Here is a 12,051-nt window from a genome sequence, read left to right on the forward strand (position 1 = left end):
AGTGGATAACTGTACGGTTTATGGAGAGGTGTCAGCGGATACAGATTTTGCATCCAGTAGCTCCTCCTCCGTAGCGAGCGAGACTACCACTAAAAAGAATGTTCAAACAACAACCATGCCAAATGTAGAGCAAATGATAGAAGATGCTCTAAAAAGGATGGCACCATACCAAAAACCATTGCCAAAAACACTGAAATGGTGTGCTATTGAACAAAAATGGACAAATCATCCAACAGAGGAGTGCTATTACAACAAAGGGTATGTAAGGGAGCGCCAGTATGCACCTCCTGCTCAATTAGCACCACCTCAAGTACATCCAGTACCTCGATACCCAATGGGAAATGTACCTGGACCTATGGGGATAGAAAGACCGCAACCGGTATTGGGACAACAACCACCTTTACCAGGAGCAAGACCAGTGGGCATTAGATATGCACCAACCTTAGAGAATCAGGAAGAACAAGCCTTAGTGCCTGTTCAAGCCTATTATGAAGAATCGGTGCACACATGTCTCCGACAGTGTATTACCCACCAGAAGAACCAAAACAACCAGAACCATGGGGCATGATGGGGAATGTTGGAATACCAACATTACAAGTGCTTCTGATGAAGAGAGATACAATATGGACGCAAGAACCTTGATGTTCATAGCTCATGGAGGGTTAGCAGGACAGAGACCATCCTATCCACAAAGGACGAATCAAATGGGACCAAGACCAGCACTAGGACCTTGTTACAAGTGTGGAGGTGACCATCTGATGAATGTTTGCCCACATACGGAAATCATTAGAATTAACGCTTATTGCACTGAGTGTGGGGTTACTCACTTCATTGAGGATTGTTAAAGAATCCAAACAAAGTGCAAAAGACGACATTGAATATGCTAGAAACTATTCCTACCAGCAGTGGGTCTGAAAACGAAACTCTGATACCAACGCAAGTTGTTACTAGAGCTCAAGCTAAGAAAACCACTAGAGAACCTGAGAATGGAAAGTTAGCGACTGACGTAGTTAGTCAAGGACCGCGGAGTCAGAAAAACACATGGAAAGCTAGAAAAGCACGCATGAAGTTGAGAAAAGAACGTGAAGACGCTATTCTAGCTGAGGAACTAAAGCAAACTAAAGCTAGATTAGAAAAACTTGAGAGTCAAAACGGGAAACGAGAGATGAGCCCGGAAAGAACGAAACAAAAGAGTATCAAAGAAACAACGAGCTTAAGCTCCGCGGGATCAGTGCTAGTCGACACAGTACACGAACCATTGGACGCACTGATGAGAGCTTACGAAGCTAGGTTAAAGAACAACCAAACACAAGAACAGAGGTGGATGACATACCCAAACGCGGAATTGGAAAAGCAGAGACTTGAAATGTGCCAGAGAATGATCGAGACTGCACAAGCCTTATTAGAACCACCAAAAGAAATGATGAATTGTGGGAAGGAAAACCCAATTCAGCAAGAGACTATTGTTTCACGGGTAGCTGAAAAGACTCCCAGTGCACAAAAGCCTGAAAATACACAAAAGGATGACCGCATAGTATTGAACACAACTGATCAGGAGGTCGAGAGTTTTCATCCAGTCATACAGAGGAGCTACGAAAGAGATGATGATTACAATGAATTTTGGAAACAAGTGAGAGAGGCAAACTTTGCAAACGAGCTAAGTTGCCAAGCTAATCAGACAAATTGGGAAAAGGACATCAGGAATCCTCCCATAGTGGAATTTGAGGCAGGATCTCAAGTGGACTGGATCTGCATTATGGGGAGATGGGGGCTCTGTTAGAACAATGGAGAGCAAACCTCATCTGAAAACACTGAGAGTGAAGTTGAGAAGGACTCTTTAAGATACATATGAGGAGAGAGAGCCACATTCCATACACTGGAATGATACATCAGAAGAACAAATGAGCAATCCGAGGATTAGAGCAGACTCGTGTCTCACGTGACATGGACGTACTGTAAGGATAGGAGAGAGTGGTCAACACCACATGAGACATAGAGCACTTCCCTCACGAAAAATCTCATCAGAAAAAGTCATGGACTCGCAAGGATTGATAGAGATTTTGTCAACACCAGTGACATGCACTATCACTCTAGCTGAGCTTTTGAGGCTAAGACCACATATGTGGACCACTGTAGGAAAATGCTTGGAGAAATTCGGGATAAAAGATCCAACATCGAGATTGCAAGAGAGCATTGAGGAGCTGAGCAAGCCACAAAAGAACGCTAAGCCTGTACCCTTAAACAAGGTCGGAGAGTATTGCGAAGGTGAAGAGGGGAATACAACCTTACCAGTTGAATTCCAAGGAGTGAACACGATGGCAATACTAGACAGCGGAGCTGGGGTAGCCATTGCTACAAAAGAAATCTGGAAAAAATGGGGGAAACCAGCAATAAGGAAGACTAGGTTGAAACTCCAATTAGCAGATGGACACATGGAGAAACCTATGGGGTTATTAGAGAAAGTTGTAGTGACTTCTTGCGGCATTGAATACGAACATACTTTTGCTATTGTCGATTTTGGCAAGGAGAATAACTATGATATCATACTGGGAAGACCATTCATGAGACAGTTGAAAATGGTCCAAGATTGGGGCTACGATCACATATACCTGAGAAATATGGAAACCACTACACGTGTGAACCTGAAAGACCATAGCTACAAAGATGTGAACCGAACACCGGTAGAGGAGTTTGATTCAGCTACTTTGGCGGGATCCGAATTTCCAGCTTGGTTAGGTAAACCCAAGGAGTTATGGATGTGTGGAGCTTCGAAATGTGGAAGTCTGAAACGAGAAGAATGTGTTTTAGAAAGGGCTATCGAAGACGAAACTTATATAGGAGAACCCTTTCCAGAGGACACGTTTGAACCATTAGAATGGACACACATTCTAGCAACCCTAGATGTTTGTGCAATTCCGGATGGTCCCACAACGAAATTTTGCGACAAGGACGGGTACGACGTGGTTCCGTATTTCATGTTGAGAACTGTACTCGAAAAAGAAACTGAAAAGAACGATACACTGGAAAAGGAAGATGAAGAAGAGGTGTTTCACGACATTCCCAATCATCCAGAGTGGGGAAATGAAGCAGACAACGAGTCAACGGACAATTCAAGCGGAAACGAAGAAACTATAACGGATGTCCGATTTTATGATTTTCCGAACCAAACTAAACAACGCCAGAAACACTATAGAGCAAAGAAAAAAACAAAAGGGGTTAGAACCAATCCGATGCCTAGAATAAGAGGAAAAAATCAATTCCTAATGCTAGTAAAGGCTGAAGATTGTGTTAAGGATAAGATTTCTGGAAGAATGAGAGGCAGTGATCAAAAGAGCTTACGAAAAGACAAAAGAGGCTCAAGAAATCAAGTTCAAAAGAATGGAACGAAAACTGAAACAGAAAAATCAGAAAAGAACAAGCGCAACAGAGAATACACGGAGTCCAAGTTAGAACGTAGAAACAAGTACAGAGAGCTCAAGAAAACTCTGAAAGAAGTTTGGACGACAGAAATTGAGAGTGGAGAGGACGAAAACGTCAAAATCAAGGAAAACATGGATGTTCCCTCTCACTATAGGAAATTCACAATAGAGGATAGGAAGGTGATATTAACCCCACCTATTCGAGAGAGGAAGGAGAACGAATCTTATGACGGACCGGAGGATGCAAAAAAAGTTGATTTAGCAGCTCCAGGTGAGACGCCTAGACCGGTGTACATAGCCACAGATTTGTCTCCAAGCGAGGAAGAGAGACTTTTGAGTCTTCTCAGAGAGTATAGGGATGTGTTTGCATGGTCTTATAAGGACTTAAAGGGAGTTGACCCATCGATATGCCAACACTCAATCCCACTGAAACAAGACGCAAAGCCTAGCAGACAGAGACCATACACATATAATGATACTTTTGCTAAGCGAATCAAGGAAGAGATAGATAAGCTAATGGAAGCTGAATTCATATACGAGATTGAACACACTGATTGGGTATCTCCGATTGTGGTAGTACCTAAGAAGAACGGAAAACTCCGAGTGTGTGTCAACTTAAAGAAAGTGAATGCTGCAACAATCAGGGACAATTATCCCCTGCCGATAACTGATCATGTTCTAGAGCGTGTATCAGGGAAAACAGCATACTCCTTTCTTGATGGTTTTTCAGGATATAACCAGCTAGCCATAGCACTGGAAGATCAACATAAAACAGCTTTTGCAACGGAGTGGGGAATTTATGCTTATCGGGTTATGCCTTTTGGTCTAACCAATGCTCCCGCAACCTTCCAGAGGCTGATGACGCATGCTTTCAAAGAATACTTAAGGCTGTTTCTCGAAATATACATGGATGACTTATGTGTACATTCTCTACTGAGAGATGAGCATCTAGAACACCTAAGAAAAGTATTTGAGAAATGTAGGACATATCGCATTTGTCTCAATCCTGAGAAATGTGTGTTTATGGTCCGACAGGGCAGAATTCTGGGACATATTGTCTCACAAAACGGAATATCCACGGATTTAGAGAAGATAAAAGTTATAGTGGATATGCCTAGACCAACCAATGCGAAACAAGTACAGAGCTTTATGGGACATTGCGGATATTATAGACGATTCATTTACATGTACGCTATAATAGGCCAACCACTTTACAGGCTAATAGTGAACTTTGAATGGACAGAGGAGTGTGAGGAATCATTCAAGAAATTGAAAGAGGCACTCATTACTGCTCCAGTCTTGAAATCACCAGATTGGGAGAAGATATTCCATGTGCATATAGATGCTTCGGCATATGCAATAGGATGCATTCTGGCTCAGCCAGAAGAAGGAAACATGGATTTTCCTATCTGTTACGCCAGTCGACAGCTCAACCATGCAGAGAAGAATTACACCACAACAGAGCGAGAGGGATTAGGAATGATCTATGCTGTGAAGAAATTTCGGCATTATCTTCTAGCCAACAAGTTTGTGTTTTTTACGGATCACCAAGCCTTGCTCTACCTAGTGAATAAACCATGCAATACCGGGAGAATAGTGAGATGGTTCATTATCTTACTGGAATTCGACTTCACGGTAGTAGTAAAGAAAGGAAAAACACATCTTAGAGCTGATCATCTTTCGCGATTGACGAATGGAGAAGACCCTATAGGAGTAGATGACGACATGCCAGACGCGTACTTGTTCAACATAGAAATGATACCGAAGTGGTCTCAAAATGTCGTTGACCTATTAACCTATGGAGGAGAGTTCGATAGAAGAGAATACAACCTGAAACATATTGCTATTCAGCAATCCAAGAATCTTCAATTGATTGCAGGAAGGTTGTATCAATTGGGAAATGATCATGTTTTACGACTATGCATCAATCCTGAGGAATATAATATATATCTGTGCGAAGCACATGTTCAGGAATGTGCATTTCATTGTTCAAGAAGGAACACATATAGGAATTTGTTACAATTGGGAGTCTATTGGCCAGGAATGAAAGAAAGCGTACATGAATATGTCACTGTATGTATTGTATGTTCATCAAAACCGCCAGCCGAGTATTCAACATTATATCAGATAATGATCGCTCCAGAATGGAGTCAGTATATTGTTGAATATCTCACAAATAGAACTTTCCCAGAAGGAACGTCAAAAGCTCGTCAGAAATCTGTAGAGACAGAAGCTAGAGATTACGCTTTAATAGGAGATCAACTCTATAAGAGAGGTAAAGACAACCAGCTTAGGATTTGCGCATCAGAGTCTGAGTATGTGATAATCCTGGAGCAAGCTCATGGAGGAGTAGGTGGAGGCCATTTCTCAGGTGATAAGACAGCAAAACTTGTCTTAGCCGCAGGAATATGGTGGCCAACATTACATATGGACGCTGAGGAATACGTTAAACGGTGTGATGACTGTCAGCGGACCAAAGTACCACTTAAAAGAGATGATATGCCGCTTAGACCAATGATGGGGGCAAGAGCTTTTGCAAAATGGGGGATTGATTATGTCGGACCCATTTCACCTCCTGCATATAAGACTCATGCACAATACATCATTGTGGCTACAGACTATCTAACAAAGTGGGTCGAAGCAAAGGCAACTCAAAAAGCAGATGCCAGGACCACGGCACAATTTCTATATGAATACGTCTTTGTACGATATGGATTGCCAATAGAAATTGTGAGTGATCGAGGCACACATTTCATAAATGAAGTGATAGAGATCCTTCTAGATGAATTCATGGTAATCCATAGGAAATCAGCCCCGTATCATCCACAAGCAAACGGACAAGCTGAAGCAACAAACAAAACCATATGCACGGTCCTTACGAAGATTGTATCTGAGTCGAGAACTGACTGGGACCAAAAGTTACATTCAACATTATGGGCATATAGGGTGGCGTATAAAACATCCATAGGAACGACCCCATATAACATGGTTTTTGGGCTAAATGCTATCTTGCCAATAGAATTCTTGATTTCAACCTTAAGGGTGGCTAAGGATCTAGAGTGGACAGGGCACGAGCTCTCTGATAGAATAGATGACCTGGAAAAGCTAGATGAGCTTCGCCTAAAAGCAATAGCTTCCATCTACGCTCAAAAAAGGTGACAAAAGGAATTTTTTGATAAGCATGTGCGGACTAAAGAGTTTAAGGTTGGGGACTACGTCCTAGTTTACACTCTGAAACAGCATGCTAAGAAGCTTAAAAAGCGAGTGATGGGTCCTCTGGTGATTAAAGATCTATCACCAAGTGGAGCCGTCAAACTTGCTACATTAGACGGAGAAGAAATGCCCAATTGGATTAGTGGATGCAGAGTGAAAAAGTATCTTTTGCCGCTAACCCAAGACATGCTTCTCAAAATACATCAAGAAAAGCTGCGTGTCCAGAAAAAGAAAAAGATTGAGGAGGAAGCGCAAGCCGAGGCGAAGGAAAGAATGGAGAAAAGAAGACTACTGCGTCAGAAACAGCGCAATGAAGAGCAATACGAATAAACGCAGTTAGTATAACAAAAATGGGGAATGACAAAGAAGGACCCATCATTGAATGCAAAGTAGGAACCAACCAAATCAAAGCCAGAGCACTATTGGATTCAGGAGCTCAAGCTAACCTACTGTCACTCAGTTTGTATAGACAATTGACAAATGACACTAAACTACAAACTGCCAAGCAAGAGTTAAAGAGTTACTCTGAGAATGCAATCAAAACTGTCGGATGCACAGTTTTACATATACAGATTAACCAATATGTGTATCCTCATATGTTTTACGTGGTTGAAGACCAGCTACACAACATCCATTATTGCTAGGACAACCATGGCAGAAGCAATACAATGCAATGATTGACTGGAGTTCTAATTCAGTGCTTATCAAATACGAAGGTGAAAGTCAATCAGTTAAGTTCACCAAAGGAGAAGAGCCAACTCCAAAGGAAGAATCCACGGACAAGGGCAAACAACAACCAGAGAAAAAGAAGAAGCAATGGCAACCAAAAGTTTCTATACAACCGGATTACTCTTCGACGAGGAATTCTCAACAGTGGATAAGGAAGACAAGCAATAATATAACAGCTCAACCTTGGAAAACAACGGAGTCAAAGTTGGTATGGAGACCAAAAAAGGCTGTGCCAGAGAACAAAAAGGTGAAAAACAGAGTCTTCAATACCAGACAACAGAGTGATCCCAGACAATCAAGGACAGTGAAACAGATCTGGATTCCAAAGAAGTTCATGACGGCACAAAGCTACAGCAAGCAAATTTGGATCCCAAAGATTTGTAAAAAGGAACTCCCTTCAATACAATCAACGGAAACTCCTAGGTATTTCAAGGAGAGGAATCAACAAACAGAAAAAAGCAGGTTTGGGTCGCAAAGAGTTTGTGGCAAGCACAAGCAAAGCGGAAGCAGATTTGGATTGTAAAAAAAGACAACAAGGTAACGAAGAATCCATCTACTGATTCTACTACCAAAGTGCCAAAACCAACCCAAAACCCGACCACCAATCCTTCAATCAAACAAAGAGCAGCTTTATTGGAAAGACTGTTGTATCATCGCTCTACAATTGCATTGGGAACTGATGACCAAAACAACTACAATGCTTCACCCACAGACACTTCATAGTCGTCCGGGAGGACTCAGACTAGGAGGGGGGGAGGTATACAGGAGCTACAAAGCAGCCACAAGCGGAAAAAAACAAAGAAAAACAAAAATTATATTACAAGGGCAGTGTCTTACATGATTTTGCCATTTTTTATGTTTGATTGCGGATATTGATAATATTTATGCCCTTATATACCTTGTTTTGCAACAAGAAGAGATCAAATGATGAATTTGGGTCTCTAGATGTGTAAATATCACTAAATAAGAGTGTTTTTGGAGCTAAAAAGTGGTAATCCAAGTCCAAAAATCACAAAGAAGTGTATATTCATATACACAGGGTTACCAGATATTTATCGTGTATGTTTGGAATTTTTTGGCTTCAATTTGCTATTTTCCTTTATTTTTTATGATTTTCTTAATAAAAATAAAAGAAAAATAAAAAAGCAGGTGGAATGAGATCGGAAAAAAGAAAAGAATAGACGGTGATGATCCTCATGACAAGGGCAACCTAGGAAAAAAATTGGGTACAATTCTGAAAAAGTTGCGGAAAGCCCGAAATGACAGAATTTTGGCAAAGTGGATAGATTTCTCAGAAACAGGTCAAACGGAGTTCAAATTGAGAAATTTCAAATCCTAAAGTGCATTTCACGACGAGATAGGAGCACATGTCAAATTTGGTAACAAGTGATCCGGGAAGCCCGAAGTTAAGTATTTTTCACTTCACTATCAAGCTCATTTCCAGTGTTACCTTCTTGGAGAGAGCAAAGAGCACACAGGAGCATCCGGCCTTCTACCGCCTTCTACGACTGCTACGAGAGCTCAGAGGACACCAGACATGAGAGGTAGACTCGTTGCCATAAGCTTTTGATGCTTATCGTTAACTTTTGTCGCGAAAACTCACCAAAACCAAGAAACAAGAGCAGACGGGGAATGGGGAAGAACGCTAGGTAGGGGCACAACCGCCTAACCAAACTTTGCAAGAACTTAGAGGTGGGTTACCCTAACATAGAAGATGAGTTTCTAGCACTCAAAGCTCGAGAAAGAACGACTGGAAAAACCCTAGGTCAACAGAGCCTGCAAGAGCCAAACAGAAAAAAGTTGTCGGAACGACACAAAGCTTCTCAGGGAGCTTAACAACATCGAGGGCAATGCAACCATGGAGTATCTCCAGGTTTGTACCACCAAAAGTAGGTCGGAACAACCGATTCGGCGGCGGACACACAAAGCGTCATTTTGGCATAACGGCTAAGATTGACGACCAAATGACATGAAACTTCACAAGCAGTTTCAACTATACATGGATGACTTATGTTTGCAAGCAAAACCCAAAAGAAAGCTGATTCACTTACCTATGGTGAAAAAGACGCTTTCGGGCAACCAAATGGAGAAAGATGGAGAACGGGGAGCCAAAGTCAAGACCAACCAACTGGATGACTTCGCAACATATCCAATGAGCTGGAAATGCAACTCTCAAGAAGAAAAGTTGAAGAAATTCAACTCCAAGGCAAAAAGACGACTTCGGAGACTGAAATGCCTATAAGGGGGCTTTTTAGCTAAACTGATGACTTTTTAAGTTGAAAACTAGTTAGCAGGGCTTAGGGCACTAGCACAAAGCATTCTTTGCACAAAAAGACCAACATTTCAAGAAAAGACATCATACGCGTATGATGTCTCACAGCATGATTTTCACATTCATTTCAACATTTGAGTGCATAGCCTCATTCCACATATTAATCACATCCTATGAACCAAGTATCATGAGAATTGGAGTTAGAAAACCCAAGGAAAACCAAAAAGACGCAAAGTAGGCCATAAAATTGATTTTTGGTCCTAATTTTGTCAAAATAACTCCAAACTCATTGAAACTTTGTAGGATTGTTGATTAACACATCTACAAGCTATCTGGAACCAAAAAGCACCACTTTGACACAAAAGACATCATACGCGTATAATGTCTATTTGCACTTACAGAGCCAAAAATGCTCATTTGTCATCATACATCCATTATATATATCTAATACATGCTACATATGAAGTTTGGAACCATTTGGTCAAGTGGATCACCCCATTAGCCCAACTAAGAGAAAATCCTTCACACAAAGCCTATTTTTGTCCCAAATCCAACATATTCAAGTCCAAACCAAGATTTGAGTATAAACAGTCCTTCACTAGCACATGGAGAGTCCACAGAACCAATCCCATGAAAAATTGATGAAAAAGACATCATACGCGTATGATGTCTCCAGAGCCAATTTTAGCCAAAATTCTATCCAAACTTGATAAATCCACTGAATAAGCCTATCTAAAGCCAAAACCAAGCTTATAGAGAAAATTGGTCCAAAAATGCACTAAAAGACATCATACGCGTATGATGTCTCACTATGTGATTTTGGCATCTAAGGGCTTCAACCACCAAACAGAAGTGTTCTACATGCCATTTGAAGGTGATCCACCAAGTTTTACCCAATTTGGATCATAAAATCCATTTCCTTTTCAAAATTTTGCCAAGAGCCTGAACTGGACTAAACTGGCCAAAACTTGACCAAATGGGATCCAAACTCAAATCCAAGCATATGACACTCATGTATACACTATCACCTACAAGCACAACCAATATGAAGTCATTCTGACACAAAAGACATCATACGCGTATGATGTCTCAAGCATGTTTTTGAGCCCAGTTTGCATATTTTTTCACCTACATTGCATCCTTAGGCCCTGAATAGCTCATGTTTCAATTTTAAAGTCATTTGAATAGTTAAAAGCTTCATTTCGGCTTTCAGTACTAAAAAGACGCTAACTTCTGAAATTGGAGTTACAGGATCCATGGATTCTGCTAAGTCATCGGCAACTAAGAGAAAAAGACCAACCATCAAGGATGCTCTTGCAGAAGCAGAACCTTTTGATATTCCAACAGAAACCCTCAAGCCAACCAAGACTTGGGTGGAGGAAGCAGTACTAGAAAAAGAGGGAATAAAGATCTACCATGGGACTTTCAGAGATCCTCAAGGGCAATCGGTCGATGTACCTATGATCCCACGAGAATTAGTGGATTATAGCAGATCAGAGAACATAAGTAGATACCTGGAAAAGGCTGACTTACACAGGTTCTTCACCTCGAGACCATCAGGTGTAGACACAAGAAGAGTGTATGAGTTGGCAACATCCATTCAGAAGGATGGGAAAGCCACGTTGACAGCCATGGATGGAGAAACAGTTGAAGTACAGATCACTCCACAGCTCATTGCAGATGCATTGAAGCTGCACAACAAAGGGAGTTCTGTCAGAGAAAGAAGGGAGGCCATAGAGGTCTATGGATCAAAGAAACAAAATACAACCTACGGAGATATGGCAGATCAACGAGCGGCAACCCTTTGCCGATTATACAACCAGTTTTTCCATGTGTGCAGCAAAAGACCACAGAAGTATACTACACCACCCCATGCCATCGCCACAACCATCACATGGGCACTGAAGAGCAACATGTCAAAGGAGGTGAATTATGCTCAATACATCCACGAGCAAGTAATCGCCATGCACAACCAGAAACCAAAGTACATAGGAGGAGGAGAAATCCTAACAAGAATAGCTTATGAAGCTATTGGAGCTAGGGATCAAGGGCCACAGATTCCCTCCCAAAATGAGTGGCTTAGAGAAGCCGATGAGGAGGAAGAACAGCAAGAAGTATCCAAGAGGGCGTCCACAAGAGCACGCCGAAAACTAGAAATAGTTTCAGAACCTGAGGAGGCCGTGGACGAGCCGCTCAAGAAGAAAGTGAAGAAGAAGGCCGATCCCAAGCAAACCAAAAGTCAAAAAGCCGCAAGAATGGAAAGGCTGGTGGAGCAGTTTAGAGCGGAAAGAGCTCTAAAGGGGGACTTCGAAGAAATGTGGGTGCCAGACCCCAGTAAAGTCGGAACCAGCTCAGCCAGGCCACATGTTGATCAATATGATCAATATATTAGAGCTTATGAGGAGTCGGAGGCCATAC

The sequence above is a fragment of the Adiantum capillus-veneris genome, chromosome 10 (assembly GCF_014529385.1).
Source record: "Adiantum capillus-veneris isolate H3 chromosome 10, ASM1452938v2, whole genome shotgun sequence".
Classification (NCBI taxonomy): domain Eukaryota; kingdom Viridiplantae; phylum Streptophyta; class Polypodiopsida; order Polypodiales; family Pteridaceae; genus Adiantum; species Adiantum capillus-veneris.